Below are 24328 nucleotides of genomic sequence, written 5' to 3'. Positions count from 1 at the left end.
GTGAAAATAAAAATCCATGCAATATACCTTTTAAAGACATATTTAACTTTGGAGCTTATTCTGAAAGTTTTCTTGAGATTGAAAATCCTTTTTGGCATGATGTGCTAAAAGCATGGAAACTATTTCACAAACTACATTATGTTGATCCAAATAACATTAATCAAATTTTATCCCAATCACAATTTCAAAAACTCTACATATTTTATAAAGAATTGGGCAGAGATAGGGATTATGAATATTAGGGATATATGTGATGAGAATGGTTTACTATCAAAAGAATCTTTATAAGAAAATTATCATATCGAAGGCACCGTTTTAGATTTCAGATATTTACTGAACATATTACCTGAATCTTTGAAATATACTTTAAAGCACTGTCTCTCTATTCCTGTCAGTAATTTGAATGTTAACCAATGCCAGATACATTTAGTAAAAGCATCCAAAGGCTGCAGAACGTTTTAAGATAAACTTATTTGTAATGATAAATATCCAAACATTTGTAATAAATGGCAGCGTTTATTTTCTGAAACTGACTTTGATTTGAAAACTATATTTATAGTATATAGAAAGGGATTGCAAGATACAAAGCTTATAGACTTTCAATATAGATGTCTACAAGGTATTTTTTACACAAAAAGGGAATTGGTCAACATGACAAAAATTGACAACAGTTTGTGTTGTTTTTGCAAAGATGTTTAAATGAGAGTGTGTGGCATGTGTAGTGTTGTTTTTACAAAGATGTAAATGAGAGTGTGTGTCATGTGTAGTGTTGTTTTTACAAAGATGCTTAAATGAGAGTGTGTGTCATGTGTAGTGTTGTTTTTGCAAAGATGTAAATGAGAGTGTGTGTCATGTGTACTGGGAATGTCAGGAGACTCAAACCTTTTGGATAAACCTACAAATTTGGCTTAACAATTATTATCCACATCCATTGAAATTATCAAAAAACATGATTTGGTTTGGTACTCAACATGAAAATAGATTACTAACATCACATCATCATTGCTGCAAAGAGACATATTCACTAATGCTGTATTAAAAATATGCTTCCAAATCTAACTTTCTATATAAAAACTCTAAAAGAAATATTCTTTGTGGAAAAACATACATCAGCCAAAAATGATAAAATACATAATTTCCATCATAAATGGAGGCTTCTCCCCCCAGTACTTAGATGACTTGAACTGTATTGACTTGTACCTGACATTATCTGTACATTATCTATTTAATGAATTATGCATGTTTATACATATATTAATACAAAAATGTCTCACCTGCACATCTGTACATTATCAATTTAATGAATTATGCATGTAATAAATATATCAATACAAAAATATCTCACCTGTACATCATGTAGCCATATTACTTTTAAGCCGTACGTATCACGGTATATCTGCAATATTGTAATCTTGGGAACCAATAAAAAAAAAAAAGAAAAAAAAAAGAAAAGTATACCTGTATGGGATAGTGACCAGATATACTGTAAAGCTGACGGTTATCTAAGGCGTAACCAATGACATTACATCTATGCTCTGTGTTGACAAAAAACATAATCGATCATAGTTTGGATATCCCTACATTTGCTTGTATAAGTATATAATGTAGGAAATTCCGTTCATGCAAGGCTCGAAAGAGCATTCTCGATTTAGACACACACAACTGTAACTCTCTAACTTATGACTACTTAGAGAATAGTTGTATTTCATGTAATCTGTATATATTTATATATTTTACATATATTATATTTATGCAATGGTCAGTATCGATGACGTCAAATCCTCCATTTTCATGTTGTATTATATGTTGCATGGGAGCGGTGTTAATATAAGCAGTAATGCTTGTTCACCAATCTCAATTCATCTTCATGAATAGAAATATGTTTAAATCATTCTCGATCTAGATTTCATGTATTTACAGTCACGTAGATCTGTGTTAAAGTCACCGACCAGGACAGTCTCACCGTTATATGAAAGTCTGTCATAAGCCTCAAAGAGGGTATTCATTTCTTCACTGTATACACTGTCCAAGACATTGGTAGATGGAAGACGTGCACCAATGATGTGGATCGGAGTCTTATCCGTAGTTAGCTGCACACCAATCACATGATCACTCCCCGGGATGTGCAGACTAGAGGTGGAGTAACTATCGTTTTCCGTACAAACATAGCGAGTCCACCTGCTCCCCTGAGTGAGGAGTGATCAGTCTGACACTTAACATACACATCGAAGTCTGTGTAGATCTGTAAGGAGGGATAGCTGATCCGTGTGTAGCTGATAAACATCACATCGGTGCAGTCTAGTTTGGTGTTGATTTCATCTAGACACGTAGCGGCACCCCTAACGTTCCAAGTGATAATACGGGAGAGCGTCATTGCCATAAGTAAAATGTTCATGACGTTCATCATGGTCATTATTGTCTGTTATCACCGTACCATTGTTGCTTTGGCACCCACTCACGACAGTTGACGTTTTCGGGCCAGAAACAGTCATCATCTGCTATGACGTCAGCACACTTACTGGAGACAGCTATCCTGATGGTGTAGGTCGGGTTGTATCTGCTGTCCCAATATTTTAGCAGCACAGTGTTCGTGACAGTAGCACCACGATCTGATGCATACTTACAAATAGCATCCTTCACAGCGTCAAAAGGTTCGTCCGCACGAACGTAACTGAGCACAAAACGCCTGTTGTTACTTCTGTGCACTCCAGTGAATGCACGTTTCCAGTGGTTGTTGAAAGTAACTGTACCATCTCTTTTGTCTTGTTTGTTGTCATTACTCTGTCCAGCACGGTGTTTTGATTGCTGACCACATTGCTTGTCATCATTGCTTGAGTATGTGTCTGTGATTATGCAATCGCTTGTGTTGGGAGTTGCGTGCTGCTGGGTGTATCTGGATGGCTTGGTGTGGTGTTGTTATATAACGCTGGCTTTACGGATTGGCTTGGGAGATGATAGCCAGTTTTAACACATTCTGGATACATGAGCTTACTTCGTGTACTCATGCAATCAATTTTTCCATCAACTTCACGTACATTTTTGTCGATACGAGTTATGGTCGAATCCAATGTATCTTTTATGACTTGGAAATCAATGTCTTTTTGTTCAAGCTGTGTCTGTAACTGAACAATTTCTGCCTTGAGTGCTTTCACATGGGCACGATGGCGTTCATTTTCAATCTCGAGACGTCTAGCGTCATCTCTCTTGCACTCATATGGGCCAATAAGTTGTACCATGTCAGAGTTGTATTTATCTCGAAAGTCCTGTAGCTCTTGGGTTACATACTGAAAATTCTTCGTCATGTCTTCATGCATATGCATCATTTTAGACAGAACACTACATATTATATCTTTATCTCTGTTGTTTAAAGTCTCGTTGTCTGCAGGCACACAGCCTCTGACAAACATATACAGCAGATATATATCAGATGCATATTTTGTCGAGACATTCTTAGTTTGTCGTTTTATTCTCTTGATCAAGACGCCGCCAGGAAAATCATCACATTGTGTCTTTGCCACGTCATATACAGACTGTCTTTTGAAGTTTAGACCAGATTCATCATTATCAAATTTGTCTATAAGCTTTCTTTCACAAGTTTTTCTGTCACATTATCCTAATAGTTCATCAAGTTCTTTGATGATATCGTAGTAATGGCCATTATGATCTTGTGTGTCTTATACTTGTGAAGAGTTCTTGTAAATGCAAGGTTTCTTTACATGCATTTCAATGTACAAATTCTTTCAAATGAAATTGTTTACTAAGTTGTGACAATTGGTTTTTAGTATTTTATCCATGTTGGTCCAATAATTAAAACACTTAATTAATATTTAAAGTTCATTTCCATTTAAATCCTTATCAGTCAAAATTGTAAACAATGTGGCCCAGTAAATTTCCATTACCCTGTGGCCTTCACCTTCATGTGTGATGTCAAAGCTCACAGGTCACATCATGACCTCTCCAAAGCTCATGCATTTTGGAGCACATGCTTACCGGTGTGTATTGGACCTCCATGCTGCCTGGTTGTCACCCAGCTGACTGTAAGCTGAACTATGTAAAGACACATATGTGAGTACTTTACCATTTCATTGCTAGGTTGTACTATCTCTAAATTACAATGAAATTGTATATATGCCAAAATTGTTAATATATTTCACACAATTATTTGTAAATTTGTAGCTGTTACTTTTGCATTTTCAATGTATTCACATATCATTCGAATGAAACATTGAATGTTATGTGCTATGAAATTTGTACATTTTCTGAATTTCATCGAAAGCCATTGTTTGTTGTAGTTTTCTGAACCTCATCAGCTCATCAGCAACTTTACTCTTCAAGTGAACGCAATAATATTCATCAAGTCCTCAGCAGCAGCCATTTATTATGAACTGTAATTTCTTAAATATCAATACATTAAACCCTGTTGCTGCGAGTATCAGTTTTTGTGTTCTGCATTAACAGTTCTGATCACTCATGCTTGAAGTGTGTAAATAGTATATTTACCAGACTGGTTTCCTTAAAATCCAGGAATAGTCCATAAAATTCACACTGCACAAGAGAATGTATCCATTTCTTGAAGTAAGCAAGCGTAACTTCGAATGTTCTCAGTCACTTCAAGATCAGTCAACCGTGAGATAAGCCCGAGAGCTCCCACAGAGCACATCTGCTCACCTCAGCGTACCAAGCCAAACACAACAGTTACAAAGTTTAATTGCACAGTCGTGAGTGTTTGTGGATGTACATAGTTTGATATACAAAAATTTAACAGAAATGAGAGATGGTAACCCAAGAGTAAATAATTATAACATGTCCATTGTACTTTCCATTTTAAAGATACGATAAACTCTTTTAGCAATACCAATCAATAGTTGTACATTATTAGTTTGTAGCATGTTCACAAACTTTATCATACTTGGTCCGGCAATGACATTCTTTGGTAGATTCCTTATACTTAAATATTTTGGACAAATGAGCAAGATATGGTATTCATCTTCAACATCGTTCACACAAAAAGGACACAGGCGATCGTGTAATGGTGTTTTAGGTGTAGTCCATCTACCCTTTTCAATCATCAGTGTATGTAAACTCAGTCTGAACCGTGTAAGAGCAATAATTATATCAATATGTACTAGATACTTTTCAAAATCTAAACAATCTTTAATTTGCAAATATAATCTAGTTTCACTCAACGAATTTAAATCATTTCAACATTCATCACACACATGACACGTGTTAGTAGTCATATGACACAGGTCGGCAGTCATCAGACACATGACACAGGTCGACAGTCATGCGCAACAGCCCTATAGAGACCTATACTATATTGAATACACAGTAAACACGCATACAGACCTATTGACCTATTATTTCGGATCACGTATGCGTTGACAAGATGTCAAACTAATGACTACCACAACTCATGTTTGTATGTGAAGAGGAGTGAATATCTTGCTCTTGTAGATGTTATACAGTTAAAAATGGGTACGGGTGTTCGTCCACAACCAAACCAAACCGGTTTCCACTGGTGCTGCAGGTACATTCGGGTGAGGACTGAATGATTCAGCACTCCTTTACAAGTTGATTTCAATAGTTTCAAGTCACACCCTCAATTAACATTTTGAATATAAAGTTCTCTTTATTGAACAAAGTAGGTCGCACGCTCTGGCGAGCACGAGTTTTTAAAATCCAGGTACATTCATTCAGGGTGACATAACTACCTCGTCATTGCGCGCATCATTTGAACTATGCTTTATTTTCGCTTCATGAAAGGTTTCATGCAAAATAACACGACCGCATTAAATGAAACAAGGGCTCATTCACCGTTCTGACCTGTGACATCATGCATTCATTATCATATGAATGAGTTCTCGTGCATATTAATCACGGATCCGGCAGAGCAGCTTGTACTTCCACCAACAATACTACTGACGATAAATATGCATTGTGTACATATCTATCCACATTTATTATTATCCAAGCATATTACATTCATTTTCACTTACATGACGTAATGCTCTCTCTCTAGACATGATAGTTCTGGACCAAGTCCAACAAAAGCCTCTGCCAAATTTCAGGCCCTTGATCCCGCCACCATTACCCCTACTGCTTTTGAGACCCCCGGCACTCAAAAGCCTTATAAAAAGTTGAAACGCCAGCAGGATACGAACGCCCAATGTTATACCTCACAGCCGCACCACTCAACCGACTGAGCTACCGGGGACATGGCTGAAGTATCTCGGTTTAACGGGTCTATCCTAGGATCTCCACGTGCCTCTATGCCGTGTTGGCAGGAGGTAACATTGTGCTGTACGGTACGATCAATAATTCCGCTCTAACAAACCCTCTACCTGGCCCATCCCTCTAGTAGTACAAGTTAGGCTCGTCCTCTTTGATGTCCACTTTATCTATGTTGTAAGTTTTGACTGACCATATAGGATCGGTGGCTCGCTTATGGCTATCACCCTCGTGTTCCCCCGGCTGGTATAGATACCTCACTAGGGCCCTATCTGGTATCTGTTTCTCTTCCCCACGCAATGGAGCAGCCGACTCCACCACTATTGATTTTAGTTTGATAGCGTCTGCCGGCTTCTTACCAGTGAGCCGGGTGGCTTCATGGTTGATTGCCGACACCACCTTGGGTAACCTCGCGACCCATTCAGTCAAACGCTTCCCCAGGTTGGCCATCTCCCTCGCATACTGATGACTGAATAAGCGTTCAGCCAAAGTCCTATTGAATCTCTCAACTATGGCTTGGCTGCGATGGGCTCCAGCCGTGCCACGCCTGACCTTTGTATCGTGTTTGTCTAACAGGTGTGACACGACACCCATGAACTCCCGCCCGGGGTCAACTTGCAGCTCTGTTGGCCACGTCAACGGACTGCGTTTGTATATGCATTCGAATCCTCTGGCTACCTTGGCTGAGTCTTTCGCGGTCAAGGGTTCGGCTTCCTTGTAGCGACTGGCCACGTCCACGACGGTTAAGGCATACTTGTACCTCTTGTCGTGGGGTAGGAATAAGAGGTCGGCCTGGTGAACGCTATTAGGTATGTTAATACCAAACTTCCTTCTAGGCACGTAGCGTGGTGGTGGCAAATAGATCTGCCACAGGGCTTGTTTTTCAAGCCACGCTTTGGCCTCCTCCGGTGGTACTCACGCCATTTTAGCCAGCTTATCTACAGCGCTAGCTCCTTTCCAGTACCCACGCGGGCTATAGTAAATAGCCTCAAACTTTCTCTGGTTCCGTGACATATATACATCTATGTCCTTGGTTCAATTTTCTCATGCCCGTACGCGTACGTGTTTATCCCATCAATAGCTATCGAACGTTTAGTATCCATAGGCGACAGGGACGTCTTGTTTATAGTCAGTCTGTATATCCTATGCCCATCACTTCTAAGTGTGTTCATTTTATGTCTAAAGGTACGGGTCTTGAACAGGGCTTCCTTGAATCTGGCGTGTTTGATGTGTTGTTTCACCACATACTTCTTAACACCCTTCGCCTTACGGATCTCACCATTGTCGGCCTTCAGTATGGAGTACATCTTAGGCCTCAAACCTATGTACTCGGCTATGGGCGTGCCAGCACACTCGTCATTCATCTTACCTAGGACCTTTTTATTTACCCAGCTGTGTATGGTATGGTCCTTGGGGTAGTCGCTGGTGTCATACAAATCGAGGCGTTTCTTCATGTCCTCGTACATGTCCTCGGTTCGAATCTCCATCAGCAGGGAATCCGTGTCAGTGTACAGCACTTCACACCTGTCGTCGTACTGTTTCTTCAGCTCATTGTAGTAAAAGTCGTACATCAGGTGTTTGGATAAATCGAGGATGCTCATCCCCACGTAAACAGGCCGGTTGAATTGATGTGGCTTTTCTTCATGTGTAGGGCAACTAGGTCATCGGTGAATATTTTGCTACGGTTGAATGCCAGACTGGCTATCAGCCTCCTGAGCTTGTCTTCCTCATTCGACCGAACCAGCTTCACGGTCACGCATTTCCTCAGGTTCTCCATAGTCTTACCAAACAGTGAGTTGTTCATGAACTTGTAGAGGTTTTTCTCAAAGTCACTGGTGGCAAGCTTTCGGAGGTCTGTGTTCATTCTGATGTAAGGCTCCATCCATGGGCTCTGGTTGAACAAGAGCACCCTGTGTATTTTGGTCAGCCTCATACCCAACAACAGGTACAGCTGTAGGTTGCGATAGTGAACGATGTACTTGGTCTTATTCATTAAGTTGGGCACGAGTTTTTCAACGTCTTCCACCCGCCCACCTAATAAGTTATGTTGGTACTCAGACATCCAGTCTGGGTTAACCCTCATACGTTCGGGGGCCAGGGGGTAGCTGTTGTGTGATGTGTGTAATGCCTTGGGGTATTCCAAGTCAACCTCGAGGATATAACCTTTGTTCGAATCTGGTGAGATGCTCATAACATCGACCTTATGGGACTCCCATTGGAATCCCCCTGTGGGTAGATACTGGCTCATAGCCCAGCCGTACAGGTTGTTGGTGTCGAGGTAGAGAATATGATTGGTTGGTTTGCTCGGGTCGTAGCCCTTCACGTATTGATTATTTGCTTTCGCATATCGTTTGGTTGCCATGGAGATCCTACATCGCAAGCCTTTCTCAATAAATAGGTGCATGTCATAATCTGTAAGCAATTACAACTTAACTCCGGTCTTTTTAAGCAAGGCATCCCACGACAGACCTGGGCTGGTGTAATACCATGCGGGGTCGAGTTTATACTGCTTGAAACATGTCCGCCTAAACGTCTCAAACACGTCGGCTAACAGCAGTACATCTGTCCTCAAGTACAGGTCGTGATAGTCACCCAGATGTTTACAGCCTAGTTTATTCCATACATTAATAGCGTGTAAGTAATCGTCCTGGGATATTGCCGAGTCTGTAAGATTGCTGTAAAATTCTCTGATGGGGGCTAGTCTGGTTTCGGCGAACTTGGCCGAGCCATCCATGTACTCATAGGGGTACACGCCCTTCCTCATCAGCAGGGGTCTAGTCTCGGCGTCGGTGTATCGATCGGTGATAGGGAAGGTATCGTTGGCCTTGACCAGACTGTTGAGTGACGACAGGAGGAACTGAACCGAGTCGATGAACCTCAGGCCGTTTAAGCTGAAGGAGATGTATCTCTCCATGTTGTTGGGGATGCACGTCAGGTTGCCATCGATTTTAGCGATGGCCTGCATGATTAAGTGAGAGTCGTACCCTCTCAAGTTGTGAAAGACCACGGGGATGTTTATTGTCTTAAGGGTGATTCTAAGCTTGAGGTTACACGCGCTGTGAGCGGCGCCTCTGTACTTACCGGTCACGTGGCAGTGATCTCTCACCGAATCGCCGTTCAGTGGTGAGTCACACACGTGACAATTAGTGCTACAGGCGTGAGCTAGCCGGTCGGCTTTGGTCATACGCATGGGAGCGACTGCATACAGTGCATTCCTAATAATTTTTTCTTCCTCCTGCAAACACTTAAGAAACTTTTCAGCCGCGTCGGGGCCCCTATACACTACAGGAGCTTTCGTTTTCCCATCACAACGGACGACTACGTATCCAAACCCACAGGCTTCATGCTCCTGTGTTTTGTGTGTGATGCTCTCACCTGTGGGTAGAGCATTGGGGATACCCCCGGCAGCCTCAACAGGTTTGACCAAGGCTTCAAAGTCAGCGTAATGATATAAGGCACAGACATTTGGTTCTTGTGGTTGTCAAATTTTAGGATATTATCACCTTCCTTAGGCATGTCGACTCGTATGGCCATCTGCCCCACACCTTGGCAATCCTCCCGGTGGGATTCTAATAAATCAGCTCCGCTGAAACCGTGCAGGCATAGCACACAAAAGTGTTTTTTCCCAACGTGTTTCGACTGGTCGTGCAACAACCGACTGAGGTGTTTCATCCACGTGTAGTGATACTTTTCACCTCGTTGGATCATGAATATATTGATAACTTGGCGACCCTCCTCCCCCAACACTGGGCTGACCCTGTGTACTATTGTTGTGTTGCCTTTATAAGCTAGATTATTCTGTTTTTCTACTTTAGTGATCTGGGATATGGGGGTTGGTTCATCTATACCATCCCAGTTGAGCCCATCATCTTGGGGATAGCTAGAAAGCTTGTTCGGATGAGTGTCAGCTGGAAACAAGGCTGACCTGGTAGCTACCCTCAGGCAATCATCTCCTCTATTCTTGACGTTGACCATGGCATGTTTTTCCCTATAGTATGGAGGCAAGTTTAGGTATGACCCACCTCTGAACGGCACGTAGTTAGCTATGTCTAGATAGACATTATCGATTTTATCTACAGCCCACCCGGACCCCAAGTGTGTGTAGCGTTCTAGGTATTCTCATATCTGCTGAAAACTGGTATCGATTGATGCGTCTATGGTCTCTGTATGCGTGACGACCTCTTGCCTACCTCGGAAGTAAGGCTGAACGTACTCAGTGACACCATTTCCCTGTTTATCGAGTGACATTTTCACTGTGACTTGAAATTTTATACTTCCCAGATCGTTTAGTTCCTGGTTGACTTTATCAGCTATCAGAGGCTTGATATCTGTGATGTCTATGTTCCTATCAACATGCATGCGCCATCCTCTCAAATAGTTGCCTACAGCGCGCTCAGTGCACATGAACTGTAGGTCAATAGCTCTATTCTGCCGTAATAGTTCTACAAGCTGTGGTTTCCTCATACGGGAATAACCACCTAACCCCAAATTACGTGCCTCAGCTTTTAATTGTTTTACAGTGGGAGGTTTTGCTACGGGGGCATGTGATAACAATGCGACTAACCCGGCTCTCAAGCTGTTTTGCTTGGACTTTTAATTGTTTTACCGTAGGAGGGGCTTGTATGTTAAGTAATCTCAACAATGCTGGTTTGGTCATTCGAGAATAACCAATTACACCTCTCTGTCTTGCGATCTGCTTGAGCTCGCGAACAGTAGTCATAGTTGCACACACACCTAAGAATATCAATCTCTAATTGGGCTGCCATAAAGGTAAAAAATAGTGAGGCGCTCATAAAATCACTAGATGGGCCGTTTCAATCCAGTACTTACACTGTTGGATATAGTATTCCTTGAAGTTGTACAGGTATTCCTGTATACTTGTAAAACAATATATTTGGTATTGAGTCTTGATGTCCCGCCCACATGTGAAGGGGTGAGTATACTTAACACCCTCTTTAATCCATGCCACTTCCAATATGACCTGAAATCTGAAGCGTCCCCATAAGTTCAGTTCATCTTTGAGTATGTTTTTGACCAGAGATTCGATGCCGGGTATACTTTCCCTGGGGTCAATTTCCACAAACATAGTTAACTTTAGGTGTGCACAGTCTCTAACTGGGGGTCTATCCTGAGGAGGCGCCTACGTTCTTTTATGTAGGCCTTTTTATTCTCGTAGATGAGGTGATGTCTGACTACGTTTGCCCCGTGAGCTTTACATAGGCAGTAGTGCCCTTTAACCCCTATACCACACACAGAACACGAGTAGTTAGGGCTTCCCATGTGGAAACAACAGTACCCCTCACTCCTGCATCTCCTACCACAGGCTTCTTTCTTCCCCATAAGTATGTATTCGCATCTGTACGGAGCAGGTCTCATCTTTAGCATACTTATGTGAGTATTTAGTCTAATTGTTTCGCAACCAACGCAGTCGCTGCTATCCCCAGCACGACAAACACCAGTTCACGGTCCATTTGCCCCTTGGATGGTCAGTAGTACTGAGCGAGTGTGGGCTGATGTAGGGGTTCCAGCTGTTTACCTGTTAGTAGGTAGTATTCTCTCGCTGCGTCATCGACATCGTGAAATGTTTTAACGGCATGGCTCTCACGCCTGAGTTGTTTGTTAATGTAATCGATCCTCTGGAGACGTTTTTTAGTGTACTCGGATTGTGCCGCCTGTAATCATTCTACAGTGAGGTTATGTCGCTTCCTTTTTGCCTGTATTTCAGCCGCGTGTGACTCTCGTAGTTTCGAGAAGAGGAAATTACTCCCGGAAAATGCTAGGGCATTTACTAACGCACCACCAACCATCATGGCAATCGTAGCCATCCTATATTTACTTCATAATATTTTCAGGTAGTATCCCTTGTTTTACTAGGATGTCCTTTGTAGCCATCGCCATACCAAGGTTCATTATGAGCATACCCATATCCTGCAGGTTGAAATCTAGCTTGATAGTCGGTTGTTTAAGCACCATTTTGGTCAACCGAGCGTACCCTACGGCTAGACTGGCGACCACGGTGGCGTGGTATGCGTCGTTGACGAACGTTTTCCCCTCAGACATTATGTATATGATATAAAATATTAAATTATAACATGATATGTGGGTTGACCTCTAATTGCGGGGGCTCCCTGGGGTCCCCGGAATCCCTGTGTCGTGTATATAACCATGAGATAGCCACGGCAGCAGTTACGCCTACAACCAACAAGAGTCGAGACGGGTGAGTCACCGTGATAATTTTATGTTGGTTACACCACCGCTTTTTACCGGCAGCTACTCTCGTAGGTGGGGTTTCCTCCAGTTGGGGTTTCCCCAACGTGGGGGTCTGGGTCTCCCCCAAAGTGGGGGTCTCCTCCAGTTGCTGGGTCTCCTCCTGTGCAGCATCCATCTATACTAATATTATTATTTTTCCTCTCAAATTGGCAATGCTTTGCCGTGATAATCGCCGCCGTCACCGGGGCTAAAAACATACCGTATTTGTGGTACAGCTGGCAGCTGATAGAGCTCAAGGCGTGTTCAATAAAAAGGGTCTTTCTCAAGGGCCTCCCACAAGTAAAGTCGGCGCTCCGGGGGGATGGGAAGGAAGTATGACGCAATACCAGTGTATATTTGGGTCATAGCCGATCCTATGGTCTTCGTCATCTCTGCCCCGAGTCTAGCCTCGTATCTAGCGTACAGCTTATCGATTTCTTCGGCTGACATTTTGTTAATTTTATCGGGAGTGTAGTCTCCAAAGTAATGTTTGGCTTTGCCACCAACAGCCAACGCCACCAGTCTCTCTCGCTTATCATCATCCACTGGCACCAACAATTGTTCTAGCAATTCATCACACTCCATCTTATAATGTGATAAGTAAGTTTTCGTTTTAACAATATAATACCCAAAGTAGGTAAAACACAGGGAAATGAAGGTTAAGTTGCACATGCTGAACACTTAAAAAAAAGGCATAGCTTAGCTTTGCTTAGCATTTACTTAGCTTTGCTTAGCTTTGCGTGTTTAGTTTCAGCGAGCTGTTTCTTCACCCGTTCCCGTTCTAATTTACTCATCACATCGTTCTCTCTCAAACACTCCTCGAACGAATCCCTGTCCTTGCAGCGAAATAAGGCCACCCATCGCGTCTGCTCCCTGAGGTCTTTCAACACCGAGTTGAACTTCTGCGTTAGCACCCAGACGCTGTGATTTGCGTGTCGGCCAGAGAAGGTCAGGTACGATAGCATGTCTCTCTTTTTTTTGTTATCTCGCGATTAGTGCTGCAGTCGTCCAGTATGAACAGTGTCGACTCCCCTTTCAATTTCTCGTGAAGAGCTTTCAATAAGTCCTGCAGACGTGTCCCCGGGTCGACTTTGTGTACGTCCGGGTCCGTCATCACCCAAGGTCTTTCCATGTACGTTCTATTCATGCTCAGAGTAGGGCACATGATAACGATGTTGTCGAACACAACCAGTCTGCCCACACACTATGGCGCAGTGTGTGTCGCGGGGCAAATCAATAGGCAGTGGCCTAGTAGATGGCTTGCCGCCATCAGTAGATGGCTTGCACGAATCTCCCATTGTCTATATTAAGTTGTGCGTCCATAATCACGTACAGATATGATTTCAACTTGCCCGCGGGTTGAGCCTTCTTGGTAATCTGGATAGTTATCCCCTCGCTGCTGTTGTCTATGCGGCGACCGCTACCGTGCAGTTTATCGTCATCCATGGATCGCATGTCCAACCATAGTGCGTACTTGGTGGTCAGGTATTCACCGATCTGCACGGAGGATAGGTCCAGGTCCTTGGTTATGTCTGGGTGTTGTTTGATAGCCGGTAGCTTTTTTATCTCATCCCACTGCTGGTATGGTCTCATACCATGACTGAACAGCTGGTTGGGCACACCCTCGATGGTCACTTCCGCCTTTTCAATCTCGGGGTTGAAAAACTGAGCCGGCACGTTCAGGTTGATATTCCACACAGTGTCGCTCTTATCACGCACGACTGATCTATGCCGCAGTTTGCGGTCGTACAGGATGGCCACCTTCCCCCGAGTACTGGCTTCGAACCTGCCTGGCCAGCTCGGGGCTAGTGACCATGTCGAACTCCAGAGAGATGTTATCTATGACGTAACTGGCCTCATCACCGTTCGGCGTACGCACTACTTTACTGTAGTCGTTAAACGTTAGCTCGTATTCAAGCTTATCACCCAGCGCGGCCTGGTAAAATGGCGCGTACCCCGTTAGCAACTCGAAGTCGAGCGGCACGCAGAACCTGTTCCCGTACGCTTGAGCGATGGCCTTTTCACCGTCCGTGATCTTGTCTAACTGGTCTGCTGTGAAGCCATACCCCATGCGCAACCGGGTCGATTTGCTGATACCTTGATACACGTCATTGACGCGTTCTCCCTCGCTTTTCCAGAGATCCCCATAGCAGTGAAACACGTCACTGTTGTCGATGCTCAACACCTCGTTACTGCTGATCTTGATGGTGGTTTTTTTTTTATGATGGCTCGACCTACGTTCCGCACTAGCTCGCGTTTGTCGTTGTCGGAGCTCAGTATGAGGTTGAACGCCAGTCGAACCGTGCCTGGTACAATGAGGTCATTCTCACCAAGGTTTGAGAATCTAACCAGCAGCTTTTGATTCTGGTCTATCTTGCTGGGATTGTTGGTGATGGTCACCGACTGCCGCGTGGCTCTGACGCCTAGAGGCTCTCTTGATCTTCTGAAAGAATCTAGTTTTCTACCATACATTGTTATATAAATGAAATACATAAGTTTTAATACTTAATAATGGCCGAGTTCATACCTATGGATGATACGTGGGATGATAGTGCCCAGGCATTCCACGAGCAGGAGACCTCATTCACTAACCCCTTAAGTACTGAACTTATACAGCCGGCTGTCGACGATTATTACGACGCAGTTGAAAATAGAGACAACATCAAGCCGTTGGGGAGGGACTATTCCAAGTTTACCGTCGATAAGAAGGGCACGCTGCGATTGAAGGCTCACCTGGGGGTCGATATCATAAAAAAAGACGGGAAGCCGTATGCTTTGTCAACACTCACCAGTCGCCCTGGTGGGGTCAACTGATCCGTGATGAACTAGGCTTCATAGATTATGGTGGCGCGCGATCTAAGCTTCCCCCAAAGGTCGTCCAAGATCTGCAAGCAGCCAGGCTCAAAGGCGATGAAGGTGATATACCCCAACGTGCTAAAGAAACGTCAGACAGTATAAAAAAATATTGGCCACGTACCATGACAAACCCTTGCCGGGGCTCGAATTTCCCCTGAGGGAACTGTACGGTCTAGATGAAGCCTTGAAACATGTACGCGGAGAACTCGTGAACAACATGGGGAAACTTAACGAAATCGACGAGCACATCGCTCGCTAGAAAATAAAACTCGCCGAAGCAGATGGTGATATGAAACGTCGTATTGAGGAAAGAATAAAAAACTTGGAAGACGAGAGACGGACTCGGTTGGAATCCGCTTCCTCCGATCACAGATCATGCGAGTACGGGAAACCATCGATCGAGTCCTAAATGAGGACACCACGCTAGCTAACAGGATTCGGATCCTCTTCCCAGAGCAAGGCATCACCATCACCAGCATTCTGACTGCATTGGGCTTCATCATATCAACCCTGGTGGTGTCATTGACAGGAGGTACCCCCATGCCTGTCGGCGGCAGTGGCAAACCAAGTGGCGTCAAAGACTGGATAAAAAAACTCGGGGAGGCCCTGGCTAAACTGGCTGGTAAGGCTGCCGAAGCCCTACCCCGGCATCCTGGGTAGCATCGTCTCGTGGTTGCTGGGTGCTCTGGCTAAAACCGCCACGTGGCTCAGTCAAAACCTGTGGGCAGCCATCGTCGCCGTGGTGGGTTTGGTGTACGTAGCGGCTATGGATTTTTTAACCAAATAAGTCCCAAAGCTACCCCACCAACCACCAGGGCTGTTTCACGATCGATGTGCTGCTGATTGGACGCCTGCTGTTGGGGTGACCCCACAGTGGGTGTGTGTTGAACCCTGGACTCCGTGGGTGGCGCCACTATACCCGTTTCACCAGTCGTGGGTGGTGAGAAGTGGGGGGTGTTAACATCAGGGTTTATGCCCAACTTTTGGTCCGCCGTGGCTATGACTATTTCGTTGTTGTAGCCCACCACTTTTTTACTCTCAGTTGCATATCACTCGGAGCCATGTACAACCCCACGTCGAAGACGTAGTCAACTTTCGACCTGGCGTATTCCAACACGTCTTGGTAGCGTTTGATGGCACTCGGGAGATCAACTGGAGAATAGATAACAATGAACTGTTTCAGAGCGTCGTAAGCAGTCCCCTTACCGAGGATGTTGGAACGCGTTTGCATCTGCACACCCAACAGCGCCCACACGTACGTTCGAATCGAGTCGTTCAGCCTGATTACCCCGGCACGAGTAAACCCTTTCGACGTGTCCAACATAAACTTTTTCCAGTCATCCACTGCCCCCTGTTCGAACCTCCAGACTCAGTAATGCTTGCTGTTGTCAAAAGCCATGTAACGGTCATCCCACTCGTTGGTTGTGAGGTGATGATACGACTTGTATCCCCATTCTTTCAACTTCTCGCTGGCATCCACCAGGTGCATGTTATAAACGATGGGGATACCCAACCCATGGTTCGGCCCCGGCAAACGCCAATCCGTCTTCGGGTTCAGTTCGAATTCTTTGCAAATACGTTCATAGGCCCGTCTATCGTACTTGTTGTTTACAGCGTTCCATGCTTTGTCCTGTGGGACTGGAGCGCGGATCTCTTTAAGGATATGCCTGACCTGGTAGTACACATGGAACGTGAACACAGACTGACTCAGCGGTCCACGCCGAGTGTCGGTTAATGTCACACCAAACCCCGTTGTAGCGCACCACACGGCGAAGTTGAGTTGATTCTGCCAGAACTGCATCGGGCTGTTGAACCAAGCATGAACTACCTTAACGTTAGTCACCAAAAATTTATATAGGCCGAACACATCTAAAAGCTGGGCATTGAAATACATCCCATCGGCGACCGCGATCTTCATGGGTGAGAAATCTACGTCCAGTTTAGGGTAAAACACTCCAGGGGAGTACATTTTAAAACTATTATATAATGAGCATATATACTCTAACATGTACATAACACTTCCAGGAATAACGAGCGGTGAGGCCGTTTAGCTGACGCACGCGATCGATAATACGTCGGGTCAACTCGAAGTCGCACTCTGCGATATCACCTACCTACCGCAATGGACTAACATCAACGCGAGCAACAATAAGCTGTTCGTTAGTGGAGCTCACAGCCAGATAACTGACGGCTACTACAGCGTGTGCTCGCTAAGCGATGAGGTCTTCAAACCCCTGGGAGCCAAACTCAAGATGAACGACTCAAACGGCACAGTGGTGTTAATCAACAACGGAAGAAACTCCTTGAGGCTCGGTCGACCATTGGCGAGGACACTCGGTATGTCGCCTGACGAGATAAAACCAACAACTACCGTCACAGGCATGAAGTTACCCGACCTAGTACCGTACCGAGAGCTGTACATTCATCTCGGCCAGGTGAGCACAACGTACAACATTCAAGGGGGTCATCCTTCCACTATACTGAGAGCAGTGCCGGTTAAAACTGAGAAATACAACGACGGTAGAACCGAGTCGTTTTCACAGCGGCAGTATAAGAGGTTGAGCTGATAATATCGGTGTTAGATATAAATCATAATCCCGTCAATATAGGATACCTCAACATAGCGCTTCACATAAAATGACCAGCGCACAAGGGCCCGGGGTGAAAAAATGCATCAATGTGGGGATCTCCGACCTCGGGGACACACGCGGTTTCGACGCTCCCGGAGTATATGGTAAATTGCACGCCTTGCAACTGAAAAACAACATTTACAAACGCATTGAAGTCCCCTCCGGTGGAGCCCTAGGTGATATAGTAGATACCTCAAGAGCGACCATCAACACTCGGTACACCCTAGTCAACACCGGTGATGATAAATGGATAATATACCCATCGTTCGGGGGCAAACTGTTCGACTTGGACGATGTTGAGAGCACTACCGTTGCCCAAAACAAGCCATATACGCTCGTCTTCACCGAAGATGATAAGTGGGTGTTGTTACCCGATAAAGACGACTGGTTTCTCAATATTAGGCTCGGCGCCCCCTACGTGTTCACAGATAACAAAGACAAGTACCTAAACAAAGTCGTGAACAACGGAACCATGCTAGTGGCTTACGTCCCGACTCAGAGACGCAGCGTAATCATCAGCCCAGTCACCAGTATGGCAGCCCACATGCTATCGAGTAAACCGGGAATGCAAAACGTGACATTGCAGTTGGTGTCTGAATTCGTAGGAGTGGTCAACATCCTGGGGGGTCTACCGGCGAACTCAACACTGGTCATCCAAGTCTACCTAGGGGAACCATCGCGGAATGATGTCGAAATCGTGAAGGGGATCAAACTCGGGTGGGGAAACGACACCAGTATCACGTTTGCACAGTTTACGTGCGGGTGGGTGTCGACTCCAAAACCAGTCTGCAGGGTCTCACCGTGATCGTGGAAAACACGATGTCACTAACCAAGATCTTCCTACCTGAGAACATACATTTCATGGGGGTGAAATTAACCCCTGAACTATTATCAGAAAAACAGTTGGAAACTATATCGTAATAGTATTATAGCAATGACCAGTCATCGTCCCAACACTACGCTTAATGATCTAGGGGACACGGAGGGATTCGATCAGCCTGGTGAGGAAGGTGGCTCTTACGTCCTACACTTGAAAAACAACTTGTATAGGCGGGCGGCAATGGCCGATCATCTACCCAAACCCACACTCGGGGGTCTAGGAGACACTGAGGGATTCGATCAGCTGGCGAGGAAAACATCTCGTACATCCTACGCTTGAAAAACAACGTGTATAGGAGGGTGGAAATAGCTGATTGGCGCCTGCAGGACCACCTTTTAGAACCCAAATGGTTGCTCGGCATAACCCTCACCACACCTTACGTCTCTTTTCGTAATGGTGGACCTATCACTAGGGATATCGCTGAAATTAAGAACAGCGGTATCTTGCTTGGGGGGTTTCAATCCGACGGCTTTAAAAATATTAGAATTTCCCAAATCCCAAATCACCCTGGTTACATGTAAGATGCAACCCGGAATGCACAGTTATCATTTAAGATATACTCTGGCCTACCATTTCCTAGGTTTATGCCTCCAGGCTCCACATTAATCATAATACTCTTTTTAAAAAACGTCCATGGGCCCTCATGGGACCATTTATCTGGGGTGCAAATAAGCCTATCTGTTATTGGCTATGAAGACCACCATTGTAGTATCGTCATACGACGGGACTCGGGGTCGGGTGAGGGGTTGCTGCCCCCCTTAATAAGCTCCAGTATATTTAGGGTAAGTTCCCAAAATTTACCTATTGACCTTTCCACTATTCACCTACATGGGAACGTAGGCCTTATAAACCTCAAGTACGTTGATCGGCTATTAACTGATACCCAATTAAAAAATATTTTATCAGATATATTATAGGCACACAGAATGGGTCTATACCCAGTCATAGAGGAAGTAGCGAAGACCCTGGAAACTGTAGACGGGTTCCGTTTGAGACAGTTATGTGATGTAAAACGCCAACTAGAACAAGACCGCGACACGCGTAAAGCACTATATAAGAAGTACCATAGAGCTTTCAATATTGTGGACGGGGCTGATACTGCCCTTATGACAACCAGCATGGGGCTGGGGGCGGCAGGTGTTGGGTTGCTAGCTACCATCGTGGCTACCCCCGTAGTGCTAGGTATTGAAATAACAGCTGGGGTGGCAGGGGTGTTAGGGTTGGTGCTTAAGTTTACATCACGTAGACTGCATCGTAAGGCATTGAAACACGACGAGATCAGGGTTCTGGCCGAAGCAAAGCTTAACACAGTAAGTGAGCGTATTTCCACGGCACTCACAGACAACAAGATCTCGGAGGAGGAGTTTCGTTCAATCCTCTCTGAACTCGAAAAATATAACAAAATGAAACAAGAGATTCGATCCAAGTCTCGTAAGTCTGCTATCAGCGAAGACGAGAAAAAAAAGTACATAGAACAAGGGGTGAAAAAAGCCCAGCAAGCCTTTATTACAAACACCAAAGAGATTATTGGCGATTCACATTTAACTGTTTCATCGAGGTCAACGCGACATAGCGGCACAATAGTGTCATAGCGGCACGTGGAGCTATTATAGACCTCAGCTAAGTACCCGGTAGCTCAGTCGGTTGAGTGGTGCGGCTGTGAGGTATAACATTGGGCGTTCGTATCCCGCTGGCGTTTCAACTTTTTATAAGGCTTTTGAGTGCCGGGGGGACTCAAAAGCAGTAGGGGTGATGGTGGCGGGATCAAGGGCATGACAAAAGCCTTATTTGAGAAATAAGGCTTTGCAGAGGCTTTTTGTTGGACTTGGTCCAAACTATCATTTCCCCTACAACTGTATATATTTCATGTATTCTTATCATCCTAAATCTATATGCAATGTATCGCTGTATATGATTTATCAATGTTGTACACAAAACCACTGTTTTGTGATTTATATTCTATATTGTACACAGCAGGAAACTGCTTGACTGTAACGGTTTCTCTTTTTCTCATTACGGGTACAATCAAGTTTCCAAACACGGGCCTAAAGCTTGATTATAATATGTAACCAATATTCAGGAACAGTGCTCACTTGTACCCAAGTTCTACACTGAGATGCAATGGCTAGTGTAGAATACACCCAGTACTCACGTCCGACTGATGGATTCCAGTCAGTGTCATCCGATTGTGTCACAGGTAAGTCCCCACCTGATAATCACTCATGATGGTGATGGTGATGTTTGGATTTTTGTATATCGGATGATGTGTCTGTCCTAAGCCCGAGGTTGATGCATACAGCGTGTAGCATGTATACTGAGGCGACTGGTACCACTGCGTAGAGGTCGCCTAATATTGTAAAGCAACAATCCTATTTTCGCTTTCATTTTCAAAGAAGCACAAGGCTTTTGTAGGCCAATGCATTATCCAATGTTGTGTCGAGTATTGGCTGTCACCAAGATAACCATTATGAAGGGGTTGCCTGGGGTCAGAGTGATGAACAAGAGTTAGGCATTTAGAAAGTACTGGGCCATGAGTCAGGGCAACGAACACCGCATTTGTCTGCAGTCAACAGACACATGACACAGGTCGGCAGTCATCAGACAGATGACACAGATCGGCAGTCAGCAGACAAATGACACAGGTCGGTAGTCAGCAGACACATAACACCTGTCGGCAGTCAAAAGGCAGTCAACAGACACATGACACAGATCGGCAGTCAGCAGACACATGACACAGGTCGGTAGTCAGCAGACACATGACATGACTGCAGTCAGCAGACATATTACACATGTCGGCAGTCAAAAGGCAGTCAACAGACACATGACACAGATCGGCAGTCAGCAGACACATGACACAATGTCATGTCGGCAGACATCAGGCACATGGCACATGTCAGCAATCAAGAGACACATGACACAGGGTCAGGGATATGGAGACCGCATTTGTCGGTAGTCATCAGACACATGACACATGTCAGTAGTCATCAGACACATGACACAGGCCGGCAGTCATCAGACACATGACACAGGCAGGCAGTCATGCGTAACAGCCCTATAGAAACCTACACTATATTGAATACACAGTAAACATGCATACAGAACTTTTGGCATGTTATTTCGGATCACGTATGCGTTGACAAGATGTCAAACTGATGACTACCACAACTCCTGTTTGTATGTGAAGAGGAGTGAATATCGTGCTCTCGTAGATGTTATACAGTTAAAAATGGGTACTTTGTCGGGTGTTCGCCCACAACCAAACCAAACCGGTTTCCACTGGTGCTGCAGGTACATTCGCACCAATAATATGTTGGGAGCATACCTTCTGCTTGGCATTCAGGGAAGATATTTTCTCATGTTTTCTCTTGCCTTCTCGAAGATTGTTAATTGCATCAACCAAACTGGTAACTGACCTGATGTCTTAACGTTGAGAGAAAGTCACCATTAAAATATTTTGATAACATTTAAACATAACATCGGGTTAAACTGTCCAAGTCGGGTGAGGACTGAATGATTCAGAATATAAAGTTCTCTTTATTCAACAAAGTAGGTCGCACGCTCTGGCGAGCACGGGTTTTTTAAATCCAGGTGCATTCATGTAATTCAGTGTTACATACAATTCAGGGTGACATGACCACCTCGTCATTGCGCGCCTCATTTGAACTGTGCTTTGTTTTCGCTTCATGAAGGGTTTCATGCAACATAGCACGAGCGAGGGTTCATTCACCTTTCTGACCTGTGACGTCATGCATTCATTAAGAATTGAATGTCACTTTGTGTGTTTGCACTTAAAAATGAACGATGTCAAAACGTTGACATCGTTCATTTTTCAGTGCAAACACACAAAGTGACATTCAATTCTTATAATTTCTCACTTTGATGTTTACACATACGTTTCTTACCCACTTCTTCGTGATCATTGTTTACAGTGATGTGTTTTAATACCTGTAAAATGTTGTAATGTCATTCTGTTCAAGACCGTATTGTAGCGATGTGTGTATACTTGGCGATTTTTTTACACATGTATCCCAACCCTTGAAGAAATAGTTCTCAAAGTATTCCTTAAAATATTACAACAAATTCGTCAATAGGTTTGAAACTGCTTTAATAAGCATAACATCAATAAAATTATCAAACAGAAACAAATATCAATAACAATATCATTTTAACAAACTGTCATTGTACCTATAAAACTATGACGGATTCGTTTGACCGCGTAATAATACACTGACCGATTTCGAAGTTGTGCGGCGTGGCGAATAGGAAGCAGATCTCGTTGGTGTATTCTATTTACTTGTGATTGTTTATTGTGAAATTTAATTAGCAGCTTTTAAACAGATCACGGGGCAGAACCCGCAAACCGCGAGAGATTAAACTCTTGTGATAAGGAACAATGTTCGGCAATTGGAAATCCGTTTTGTCGTGAAGAAGCGACGTTGACAAAATTGGGGTGACTTGAAACAGGATCGCTCGCTAAATTGTCATCACCAAATGCAGCAAGATCATTGGGGTTCCTTGAAACCGTAGAGGAAATTTGAAAATTAGGTCGCACTGGCTGGGACTTGTTGTCGGAAGCGTTGTCGGTCAGATTTTTTCAAAACTGTGCTCAGTTGGTGCTTTTTGTTACATACAATAACAAGTATGTGATATGTATAAATTAAAAGGAATGTGAATACAATTCAAACCTTTCATCCAGGCGAGAAGCAAGCCAATTTTTCGTGTAAGCCCGATAGGTTGCAAAGCTTTATATTTAGATAGTATTGGGGGCTTGTCCAACCTTTTTAGCCAAAATCACGTACGTGTAAGCCCGGGCATTGTTTATAATGGTAGCAACACCCCTGACAACTTTAATGGACGACAACGTAATAATGACTGAAATGCAATGGCTAGTGTAGAAGACACAGTACTCACGTCCGACTGATGGATTCCAATGAGTGTCATCCGATTGCGTCACAGTCCTCCCACATGATAATCTCACATGATATACATTGATATGTTCGGATTTTCGTATATCAGATGATGTGTCTGTCCCCAGCCCGAGGGCGGTGCATACAGCGTGAAGCAGGTACACTAGGGCGACTGCTACAACTGCGTAGAGGACGCCTAGTATTGTAAAGCAACAATCCTATTTTCGCTTTCTTTTGCCTGGTCACATGACGAGTATGTAGGTCATTGCGTCACCCGGCATTGTGTCTTGTATTGACGGCAGCCACCGCAGAGGGTTGGTAACCGAATACCCGTCTAAAGTAAAACTCCTAACAAGCGTTAATGGCGGGTCTTTATGTCACCGCCACAGGTACATGACACGGGCTGGCAGCTAACAATCACATGACACAGGGAGGTGGTCAACAGGCACATGACATATCACACAGGGCGGTGACCAACAGACACATCACAAATGACACAGGGCAGTTACCAACAGACAAATGACATATGACAGAGGCCTGCGGTGGTCAACAGGCACATGACATATGACACAGGG

The 24328-nt window shown here is 44.3% G+C and overlaps 1 protein-coding gene and 2 long non-coding RNA genes across 5 annotated transcripts in view; 2 read left to right on the top strand and 1 right to left on the bottom strand.

Moving 5' to 3' along the window:
* The window catches only part of LOC124288075, a 45527-nt gene extending 21581 nt beyond the window's left edge, over positions 1-23946 (bottom strand). For 2 of the 3 annotated variants that reach the window (XM_046724644.1, XM_046724646.1), the window contains exon 1: positions 23758-23946. The gene's annotated coding sequence lies outside the window, so the exon portion shown is untranslated. Of the gene's footprint in view, positions 1-20998; positions 21066-23757 lie in introns of those variants that run through there. The other variant, XM_046724647.1, reaches the window with a different exon arrangement.
* LOC124288082 lies at positions 1403-22705 on the top strand. The gene is made up of 3 exons (XR_006901376.1): positions 1403-1537; positions 4775-4777; positions 22695-22705. It is a non-coding gene; the product is annotated as an uncharacterized LOC124288082 (long non-coding RNA).
* On the top strand, positions 3994-4422 carry LOC124288080. The gene is made up of 2 exons (XR_006901374.1): positions 3994-4065; positions 4293-4422. It is a non-coding gene; the product is annotated as an uncharacterized LOC124288080 (long non-coding RNA).
* Positions 23947-24328: the final 382 nt, after the last annotated feature.

This window comes from Haliotis rubra, unplaced genomic scaffold, assembly GCF_003918875.1.
Source record: "Haliotis rubra isolate DU_JTF1 unplaced genomic scaffold, ASM391887v1 Scf411, whole genome shotgun sequence".
Lineage (NCBI taxonomy): Eukaryota > Metazoa > Mollusca > Gastropoda > Lepetellida > Haliotidae > Haliotis > Haliotis rubra.
Note: the sequence above shows the minus strand (reverse complement) of the source record. Positions and strands in the feature narration are given on the sequence as shown.